The sequence below is a fragment of the Apodemus sylvaticus genome, chromosome 1, assembly GCF_947179515.1.
Source record: "Apodemus sylvaticus chromosome 1, mApoSyl1.1, whole genome shotgun sequence".
Lineage (NCBI taxonomy): Eukaryota > Metazoa > Chordata > Mammalia > Rodentia > Muridae > Apodemus > Apodemus sylvaticus.
The window spans coordinates 185,037,704-185,049,462 of NC_067472.1; positions in this window are offsets into that span (position 1 = coordinate 185,037,704).

The window sequence follows — 11,759 nt, forward strand, 5'->3', positions numbered from 1 at the left end:
TGTGTGGGAAGTGGTGTGCATGCAGATACACACAAGCAAATAAGGCGTTGACCAATAAGACAGAAATGAAACAAGGTCCACAAAAATACCACTGAGTTTACTTTGTGTTGGCCAGTTACTCCTGGGCATGTGGCCTGTCCTGAGGTATGGCTGATATACCCAGTGAGACTGCATTGGAGGAAACTGTATTCTGTGTACGCTGGATATGGGAGAACCTGCAATCCCAGATCTGGAAAGAGTGAGGCAAGAGACCCAGAAGTTGGAGATCAGCTTGAGCTACAGGATGAGACCACTTAAGAAAGCCAGCCAGCAGATGAGAAATATAGAAAGTTAGAAAGAGTGACCCAGCATTTAAGAGTGTGCACTGCTCTTACAGAGAGGACCCCACTTTGGTTCCTAACACTCATATGAAAGGCTCTCAGCTGCCTGTCACTTTACCTCCTGGAGATGCAGTGCCATCTTGTGGAATCTGTAAGTACCCACACTAATGTGCAGAGACCACACACACACACACAATCTGAATGTCCCTCTTGGTGGCTCAGTGTGCCATCTACATTCAATTGTGTGGGCTCTCTGCTTATCCGATGTGACATAACCGGCTGCCACTGCTCCAGCACCTGCCCGCTTGCTGACACGCTGAGCAGAGACTTTGTTCTTCCAGTTTATTTACTATGAAAATTAAACCTTAAAGAAATAAAAAGAGCCGGGTGGTGGTGGCGCACATCTGTAATCCCAACACTCTGGGAGGCAGAGGCAGGTGGATTTCTGAGTTCAAGGCCAACCTGGTCTACAGAGTGAGTTCCAGGACAGCCAGGGCTACACAGAGAAACCCTGTCTCAAAAAAACCAAACCCAAAAACCAAAAAAAAAAAAAAAACCTAAAAAAAAAAAAGAAAACAAAATTAAACCTTAGACGACCAAGAGAAGGAAACATCCTTCATATAACGAAAGACTCATACCTCTGGGATTTTATTTTATGTATTTCGTTATACTGATTTATTTTATATTGTTTAGATCTGAACCCCATTTTTTTAATAGAGTTGTTTGGTGAAGGGACTTCTAATACTGAGTTATTCCCATCATGAGGGAAATACAAAAAGCAGTCAAACAAAAATCAAGCAAACAAGAAGGAACTTGTCAGTTCTGGGCCAGCTCTGCTCACGCTGCGGCCCCAAGGCCCTGCCTGCGGGTCGGCACCGATGAGTCCTGGGCAGAAAGAGCTGACGGCGGCTGCGAGCCAGAGCGCTCCGAGCACCGGAAGCCATTCTTTTTCTTCTCCCAGTAAGAGTCTTTCTTCCTTCTCCATTCCTATAGCAAAGAGAATGTCTCTCCTTTTATGTTTTTGTTTCTAGAGCCTTTCTATTTCTAGGCCTTGAGTAAACATTTCCCTTCTTCTACCAGAAAAAAAAAATCCCCTTTTTCTTTTTTAATTCTTTGTCCCAGGACCCTTCCTATTTATATCTGCAATGTTGGCTATAATTGTATCGTTAATGTTGTGTTTTATAAAAATAAAGAGAGGAAGCTGCAAGAAGATATTGAAATATCACATGAATTTCTTTGGTGCTTTTTGCTCTATAAAGTCACAACAAATGATGATCAGCAAAGGCAAGGTGAACCAATGTCACAGCGCTGTCAGCGAGGACAAGTAAAGGGAGGCAAGGCGAACCAATGCCACACTGTTGTCTACTGTCTGCTGGGTGTATATACCAACATCTTGTGTTCTCTCAAGTATCCGTACTAGCAAAACATCACATGCCCCTTTCCCAGGCAAGTTGCAGAAAAATACCATGTGTCTGTTCTCAGCAAAACATCCTCTCATAAGACAGTTTCCAGAAAAACATCACATGACACAGCTGAGTCTCCAAAGAAACCAAAAATTTACACTTCATCCTTGAGAGTAAGACAAGGGGCGTCACCAGAAGCAGGCTGTCATAACAGTCAGGGGCACTAATCTATGTGTTTTCAAAAGAAGACTATCCAGGAGACCCAACCCTCTGTAAAAGGATGGCTTAGGGTTCAAGCACAGCCCGCAGTCAGTGTAAGGTTAGCATTGGTAGAATTAAGGAGAAAGTAGGTAGCTTGTAACATGTCAACAAGGATAAGCTTGTAACATGTCAACAAGTAAGATCTAACGCATTGGCTTAGTTTGGCAAAGTAGCATTGTTTATAATTTGGAGCAATTGCATGTCTGATCAAACATTTGGTCACCACAATCATCAAAGTAACTAATAAACTCCTAAGCAGAGTCTGTATGACCACAGAAAAAACTCTTCCCTCCCCCCTCTTCCTTCCTTCCTTCCTTCCTCTCATCCTTCCTTCCTTCCCATCCTCTCCCCTCCCTCCCCTTACCCTACCTTCTCTCTATCCTCTCTTCCCTTCCCTTCCCCTCTCCTCCCTTCCTCTCCCTCCCTCCTCCTCTTCCCTAACCTTCCTTCCCTCCCATCTTCTCCCCTCCCCTTCCCTCCTTCCCCTCCCTCCTCCCCCTTTTCCTGAATACATAGCTGCAGAGCTGTTAGGTGGTAGAAAGAATGTGAAAGTGAGCAGAGCTCAGCCCCTGCCTTATGTCCAGAGGCCAGCACCTGCAGGCCTCCCGCCACAGAAGAGGAAGGGCCACAGAGGAAGAGCTGCCACTCTGAGAGCATGACTCTCCAGCCTCAGTTGACTCCATTCAAGAGCCGCACGTCCCCCTGATGGTGCAAATCCTTTTACAGAGTCTCACCTCAAGTCAGCAGGTGGATCTCTGGATTTGAAGTTATCCTCTGATCTACACACATGGGATGAGGCACACAGAAACACACATACATACACACACACACACACAGAGAGAGAGAGAGAGAGAGAGAGAGAGAGAGAGAGAGAGATGAATACCTGCTTTTAAAAGGAGATGGTCAAACATGGTGGTGCACACTCACTTATAACCTCATCACTAGAAATGAGGCAAGAGAATCAGGAATGAAGCCAGCCTGGGCTAAGTAGATTCTGTCTCTAAAACCTTCAAATAACAGTGAAACAAGAGTGATACAAATAATAAAAATACAAGGAAACACAGAACCTGTAGGAGAGGACAGGATGCGTGAGAATCCCACAGGAAGCTTATGGACTCTCTGTAAGTACAAACTTGTGCTTGACGATAGAGGCTGCAACCCCAGCATCCCAGATCTGGAAACACTGAGGCAGGAGTACCAGGAGTTCAAGGCCAGCCTGAACTACAGGGTAAAACCTGTCTAGAAAGAAAAGAAAGAAAGAGAAAAAGAAAGAAAGAAACAAAGAAAGAAAGAAACAAAGAAAGAGAGAAAGAAAGAAAGAAAGGAAGGAAGGAAGGAAGGAAGGAAGAAAGAAAGAAAGAAAGAAAGAAAGAAAGAAAGAAAGAAAGAAAGAAAGAAAGAAAGAAAGAAAATAAATGGTTCCTAGCACTGAACTGAAAGGCTCACAACTGCCTGTAACTTCAACTCCTGGAGATAGAATGCCATCTTCTGGAGTCTGTAAGTATCTACACTCATGTACAGAGACCTCACATAAGCGTGCATACAAACAATTAAATGTAAAAATATTTATTTTTAAAGGAAGGGGCAGGTGTGCTGGTGCATGGTATTCCTTCAATCCTAGGCAAACCTCTGTGAGGTGAAGTTAAGTCTGCTATACAGGGAGAGTTCCCTGGCAGTTAGGGCTGCAAAGTGAGGCCCTATCTCAAAAGAAAAAAGAAGAAGAAGAAGAAGAAAAAGAAGAGGGTGTGGGAACGGAGGAGCTGGGATCCAGAGAGAGGAAGAGAGGCATTGTCAGCAACCCAAGAAACAGACTCCAGAGGTCAGCATCAAGATCAAGTGTATTGCCAGGCATGAAGCACTTTTGTGAACTTTTGGACCAATGGGGAACTGACGAAAGCTCTAGAGTAGCCAACCAGCCCACTGTCACAATGGGGAGGCGGCAGGCTGCCAGCACCCAAGGGGGCTTCCATAAACATGGGGGAAGTAGCCGCCACCCAGTTCCGGGCCGATTCTGATGTTTCACTGGTTTCCTAGACTCATCTATTTGTCTCGCAGTAAGTCAGCGGGCGTGGGCATTTGTACTAATAGGGCTGCATGGAAGCCTCCCTCACCACGGACCTCTCCTCCAGGGGCTGCAGCACTCACAGAGGGGAAGAAAAGAAGGTAAAGCTTCCCTGATATCCCACTTGTCACCTGAGCACAGCAAACGTCCTAATGCTGGATGACACTGCTGGAAAGCCATGGAGGTGGATTCTTTGTCCCTCCCTTCCTGTCTCCACAGAGACAAGAAGCCATATATGCCCGAGAGAGGGCTGAGCCAGTTACCCTGATTTACCCATGACATGCTGTGTACATAGCACACTGTGGTTGGGGGAGTCTCCGTAATGGAGAGAAAGCCTAGAAACAACCTGTGAGGACTATAGGTGTGGCTCAGTGGTAGAGCCCTGCCTAGGATCCCCCAGTGAGGGCCTGGGGGCGTGGCTCAGTGGTAGAGCCCCTGCCTAGAATCCCCCAGTGAGGGCCTGGGGGCGTGGCTCAGTGGTAGAGCCCCTGCCTAGAATCGCCCAGTGAGGGCCTGGGGGCGTGGCTCAGTGGTAGAGCCCCCCAACCCCCACTCCTGTGAGAGGCTGTGGGCGTGGCACAGTAGTAGGGCACCTGCCTAAAGTTTTCCTGTGAGGGGCTTGGAGTGTGGCTCAGCAGTGAATCACAAGCCCAGAATCTCCCAGGGATGGACTGGGAGTGCACCATGAACAACTTCTTGAGTTCCTTTCCCTACATAAATACGCGGGAGGAGAGTGTCTGAGGATATTATGAAGGAAGTCTGTTCCTAGTTCATTTTGGGGCAGAGAGGAGTTGATGCTGGGTGAGCTAAAGGGAGAAATGTCTGGGTGGCTGGCAAATTCTATTTTTGCTTGGCTATGGTTCTATGTGGTTCACATAAAAATAATACAATTTGGTTTTTTTTTTTTTTTTTTTACACAATTTCAGGAATTGTGGATTTCAGGGGTCAGTGTGGGAGGGCAGGGCTTAGACATGTCTGCCTTGAACTTCCTCCAGAGGATGCCAGCAGAAGGGATCCCCTCCCCCACCCTGAGATCCAGCTAGCCCTACCCCTGGGCAGCTCCGCCTACTGTGAGCACATCTTCCTACTGGAACCCCGCCTACCAAGGCTCCCAGGGGCTCCCAGCATCTGAATGGCACCTCCTTTGTAAACTCAGGGCTGAAGCCCAGCAAGGCTGGAGGGGCTGCAGCTGCAGTGCTCAGGCGGGGTCCAGCATTCTGTGCCCACTTTTAGTGAATGGGGCTGTGCACCGTGGGACACTCTCCTGAGAGCCTTCGATGGTCTGTGACAACACTTATGTTGTGTCAGTTAAGCCATGATCCTTTATGAAGATAATTAGCTGTAAAACATCCTGTCACAGGAGGGGAGTATGATCTGTTTCCCTCTTTCCGTATTATGGGAGATTTTGAACATAATAATACTAAATTCGCTCTGGGTGTCCTGGGTCTTTGGTCCTAGAGCTGGGTCCTCAGCCTCAGCACGCTGACACAACTGCCCTATCCCATGCTGTGTGAGGACTGTCGTGTGCTCTGTACCACACCCAGCAGCACTGACCCTCTCCTCACAAGCTCTGAGTGGCACACACACCCTCAGACCTCCCTGAGATGTGGCACCAGGGAGCAGCCGTCACCAGATGGGGACCCAGTGCTCTAGCCAACAGGTCTAAGCCTTGGTTCAATACACTGTACGATTGTTTGGTTGTTTTTTTGAGGCAGAATCTTGTACCCCAGGCTAGCCCTGATCTCCTAAAGCTCCTTCCTCCATCCCCTGATATTATAGCCATGCACCAGCATGGGCACCTCTCAAGTACACATCTGATAATCTTATGAAATCCTATATTTTCATCTCAGAAGATTCACAAACAAATTTTCCTTCTTTCCTTCTCCTTCCTTCCCTCTGTGTACACCAGGCTAGCCAGCCTGCAGGGAGTCTCTTGTCCCCACCCCCATCTTGCCATAGGAGGGCTGGGACTGCAGACATGCACTGCAGACATGCACTGCAGACATGCACTGCAGACATGCACTGCTGCATCTGGCACTGCACAGCTCCATGCCTGCAGGCACTGCGCCCACTGAGACAGCGGCAGACCATGTTTGTTTTTTTATTTCGGTGATAAGTTAGTGTGTGTGACCTCATGATATTTATAAGTGTCTACCTTTCATGAATTTTGTAGTTCCAAAGACCATAGATAAAAGCACAGAAGTCCTACAAATGTGGTAGCAGAAGTCCATAATTCCAGCACTGAGAGACAGGGGCTTGCTCAAAGTTCTGGCCAGCCTCCTTTATGTGAGTTCCAGGCTAGCTTCTGCCAAACTCCATTTTAACATTCACCTTCAGTCACACACCACTGCCAAAAATCAACTCAGACCAGATTAGAATATAAGAATTGAAATTGATACTACTAGAAAAAAAATAAAGAGGAAATCTTCAGTGATACTGGACAATTTGGGTAGGACTCTAAAAACACAAGCATAGAGAGCAAGAAGGATTTAGATCAACATTTACATAGCAAAGGAAACCATCGACAGAGAGATGATCTAGGGAGTGCTTGAGATTATTTGAAAACTGTAGATCCGACAAGGTGTTAACATCTAAGCTGCACTGTAACTTTTAAGGAAGGCAAACAAGTTAGTGACTTGTTTAATAGGAAACTTCCTATTAAAAACAGGCAAACCAGCCAGGCGGTGTTGGCGCATGCCTATAATCCCAGCACTCAGGGAGGCAGAGGCAGGTGGATTTCTGAGTTCGAGGCCAGCCTGGTCTACAAAGTGAGTTCCAGGACAGCCAGGGCTACACAGAGAAACCCTGTCTCGGGGGGGAAAAAAAGGCAAACCCCAAAAAGCTATTTTCCCATATGGCCTATTATTAGGTATATGAAAGCTAAGCACAGGGAGACAAGCATTAAGATCACAAGGTCTTCCTTTTGAATAATGGCGGAGCATCCTCTCTGAGCGTCTTCCCTCACTTCACTATGGGTCGAGAGGGGGTAAACTTAGGGAACTCAACCAGTAGCTGCTCCCCTAGGAAACCCTCGCAGGCACTTCCGGCCTCAAATGCTCCTCCCAAACTCAAGTCGCTACTTCAGGGGAAGCTTCCCTTCAAACTCCGCTCCTGACCTCCGTGCTCTGCTTCAGCCCCTGTGGCCTCGAGAGAGAGCAGGAGCAGAGAGCGACACGCACAGAGACAGATCTTGCAGAGAGCTCAAGGTATATATGCACAGTCAGACAGACAGACACACACACACACAGACACACACACACCAACATCCACCCACCATCCACACCCACAGGCAGCCTGTTGGCTTCAGCCTTACTCTGTGGGGACCGAAACAAACTAGAAATTTCTTCCTCTGACCAGAGAAATCCGAGGTTCCGGGAGAGACGCCAAGACACTAAAGTCTGTAGGTCGCTTCTGGCGTGGTGGACCTTAGGAAATACAGCCCTCGAGGGAGAGTTCCAGGAAGCTCAGCGCTGCGGACCTAGGGTGCAACTCGGGCCAGCCCATCTGGGAGCTGCCATCCCCTGCTACATGTGCTGCTGGAGCCATGGGTCTCTCCATGTGTACTCCTTAGTGGGTGGTTTAGTCCCTGGGAACTCTGGGGGTCTGGTTGGTTGATATTGTTGTTTTTCCTATGAGGTTGCAAACCCTTTCAGCTCCTTCAGCCCTTCCCCTAACTCCTCCATTGGGGCCCCTGTGCTCAGTCCGATGGTTGGCTGGGAGCGTCTACATCTGTACTGGTCAGGTTCTGGCAGAGCCTCTTCTGGACAGCTCCTGTCAGCAAGCACGCCTTGGCATCAGCCATAGTGTCTGGGTTTGGTGGCTGCATATGAGATGGATGCCCAGGTGGGGCAGTCTCTGGATGGCCTTTCCTTCAGTCTCTGCTCCACTCTTTGTCCCTTATTTCCTTTAGACGGGAACAATTCTGGGTTAAATTTTTTTGAGATGGGTAAGTGGCCCCATCCCTCAACCTGGGGCCTCTCTCTCCCCTTTGATGGGTATTTGATTGGTATGCTCCCAAAAAGGGGGGGATAAAATAGAGAAATGCCTCCTTGGGTGTGTTAGATTTAGTTCCCAGGGATTTCCAGATTCTTCACATCAGTATAAAATGGAGACGGGAAAGAGAAAAAAATTAAGAGGGCATGGCAAAAGAATGGTGACCCTTGTCCTGTAATCTGACATGTACTGTAAACAATTTAACTGCCACAACCTGCACATTATAAGTTTAGGGGCAACAGAAATATAGAACTGACACACACACACACACCCTGAGATCTGATGGATCTCAAATGGAGAAGCAGCAACAGCAGCAACAGCAGCCCAGAAAAATGTTGTGGGGAGTCCACCAGAGAAGACTACTTGGGGCTGGAGAGATGGCTCAGTGGTTAAGAGCACTGACTGCTCTTCCAGAGGTCCTAGGTTCAAATCCCAGTAACTACATGGTAGATCATAACCATCCATAATGAGATCTGATGCCCTCTTCTGGTGTGTCTGAAGACAGTACAGTGTACTTACATATAATAAATAAACAAATCTTTTTAAAAAGCATACTTATAATTTTTTTAAAAAGAAAAAAGACTACTTGGATAGAGGTTTAAGCCAATACAGTCTTTATTACTCATCTGCTGACTACACTTGGGGTTCAAGATCACAGTGCAGTCCATGGCCTTTCTGAGGGTGAACTTCTTTGGTTGGTTTTCAGTTTTTGGGTTTTTTTTTTTTTTTTTTTTTTTTTTTGGTTTTTGCTTTTGTTTTTGTTTTTTGAGACAGGGTTTCTCTGTGTAGCCCTGGCTGTCCTGGAACTCACTCTGAAGACCAGGCTGGCCTCTAACTCAGAAATCTGCCTGCCTCTGCCTCCCAAGTGCTGGGATTAAAGGCATGTGCCACCACTGCCTGGCCCGAGGGTGAACTTTTAAGCAACAAATCTAAATGTTCCGTTGATACACTTCAGTTAACAAGAACAGTTAGCCAGAAGTAAAAGGAGAGAGCCCAAAAAAGCAAAGGTATTACATTGAGAGATCTTCCCAGAACTAAGGATTTATCAACATCTCATATGGCAGGTGATACTGTCCACATGTAGAATTTTATGGCCTGATTGGTACTTATATCAAGGAGTCTGTTATGATAAGATCTAAAGACTGGGGCTGGAATGGCTCAGCAGTTAAGAGCACTGACTGCTCTTCCAGAGGTCCTGAGTTCAATTCCCAGCAACCACATGGTGGCTTACAACCCTCTGTCATAGGATCCAATGCCCTCTGCTGGCATGTGTGACAACAGCTACCTAGTGCCCATATAAATAAAAGAAATACATCTTTAAAAAGAAAAAAAAATCTAAAGGCCCACTAATGTTTGGAGTCGTGTTAAATCCTGTGCTGGTCTTACTGAATAAGAAAATGTGTGTACTCATCCTGCTCTAAAGAGGTATAGTTGGTCCTAAGAACTATTAATTTGAATGAATTGATTTCTATTTTACATGATTGGTCATACAGTTTAAGACTCAGAACCCCATAGTTAATTCAGCTAGAATAAGAAATATAAGCCCAGTCAATGCTGATAGCAGTTAGCCAGGACCAAGAAAGAAGATGCTGATATCAATTATGTGAATTATGCCTTTGTTTTAATTTTTTTAACCATGCAAGGTTTTTTTTTATAATGATCCCTTATTGATTAGTATAGAAACAATAAGTTTCTCCTAAAGTAATAATCTACCTTGTTTTATGAAAAATAAGTCTAAGTCTCTCTACGTTTGTAGAACAACTTATGCAAGGGAATTTAACAGTTATTTCTGTTCAGAAATGGAATTTTTAATAACTCTAGGTTATCAACATTTAGTTTAGTTTCTTAAAGTTTTGTCTCCCATGATAAAGGCTGATGTGCTTGTGGGTGTTCAGCCTGCTTTGCCCGCCCCAGCCAGGAATGGGACGAGCCCAAATAAGAGGTCTCCTTTTCTTTGGGGTCTAGGTTTCATATTGAAATGTGGCTTCCCTTTTTCCCCATTATATGGGTATACATGAGGCAGAACGTGTACTAAGGCACATAAAGGTGGTTTACAGTTTATAGAGGGTCAGAAGAGGCACATTTAATCAAACCATCAATACCCGCCCACTGAGGAGTCGCAGGAACTCAGTAGTATTTCTGTGGCTCTGATGAGTTAAACCATAAGGCAGAACAGCAGGCATCAGAATACTGGTAGCTGCCTTGATTAAAGGTTTTAGAGAGTAGACAAGTTCCATCCTCTTGTGAGTTATCTGCAGGGAAGCACGGATGTGGCCTGGTCTACCTGCCTTGAGAGGCTTGTCTCAGAGGTTGTTCAGGTTTTCAGGTTACAGTCCATGGGGCACTGTGCGCCTTTCAGTTCCTGAGAGACCAATGCCCTCCCTCAGGCAGTGAAGCTTTCGAGATGATTTGGGTTTCCCCCCCCCCCTGGATGTCCGCTTGGAAGTCAAGGAAGCAGGAAAGCTTGACACGACAACTGGTCTGAGACATTGCTCTTGTGTACCCTGTAATGTTTGCAAACATCATTGTGCTCTTGCTGCTACAACTATATTGATCGTGGCAGTCACCACTATATTTTGTCTTGAACCTATCTTTGGATTTGGATCTGAAAGATGACAGAAATCCTACTCTGAGAGTCTCCTTTTTGCTCTCCTCATCAGGTACCCTCTGATGTAGAGGGTGAGGCTTTCAAATGAAACAACAGTTTGAAACCCCTGGTCTATAACTCTTACAGCACTCCGTCAGTGGGACTATACTCTGTTTAGTTTTAATCTACTGTATAATTGATTTTTAGCTTATAATCTATTTTAGTTTTAGAGGCTAGAAGGAGGTCATCTATACATTGTAACAGTATAGTCTCAGGAAATATCTGACATAAGGGCAAGAGGTCAGCATTTAGTATTTCATCAAGCAGTTGGAAAAAACTTTAAATTCTCGGGGCAACTTGGTCCAGGTAAGTTGCCCTCTATAACCTCCCTTGGTTGTGTCTGTTTTAAAATAAATATGGATCAAGTCACCTCTGCCAATGGGAGGTTGAAGAATGCATCTTTCAGGTCCAAGACAATGTACATCTCTTTTTCTGGAAGAACTAGACTCATGGACATATGTGTGTTTGGGACCATTGGGTAGATGATTAATATTCTCTTGCTTTCCTCAGATTTTGGATGATTCTATGATCAGAGGTCCCAGGTTTCTTTGCAGGCAGAAGAGGCACGTTTTAAGTCTGTGTCTCTAAGTCAGGCAATATGAACTGTAATTTCCCTTTTTGTTTCTAGGGCAACTGTGTAATTTTTTTGTAAAATCTGGTAGATAGTAGAAATTGGTTAGTTAAATCTGGTGTTGGACCAGTCCTAGGGAATCGGTTTCTCCCTAGGACTCACCTAGGACTCCCTAGGACAGAATCTTTGCTGTCAATCTGAAAGATAGTCCAACGATATCTTTTGTTTGGAGGTAAGACTTTATCATCTGGAAGATATTTTTCTGACAGAGGGCAAGACCCCGATATTATCTTGGGTATCTGTAATGTAAGTGTCTCATCAATCAAGGTGATTGTGGCTTTCAGTTTATGCAAAGGGTCTTTTCTCTCAATCAATTTTGTTGTTGTTGTTGTTGAATACCTTTTGAGCTACCTCTAGGAACTGCGACCTATTTATACCTTGAAATCTGTCTAATTTGTATAACCTTTTTTCTAATATCTGGGGTTGCTGGGTGATAAGGCAG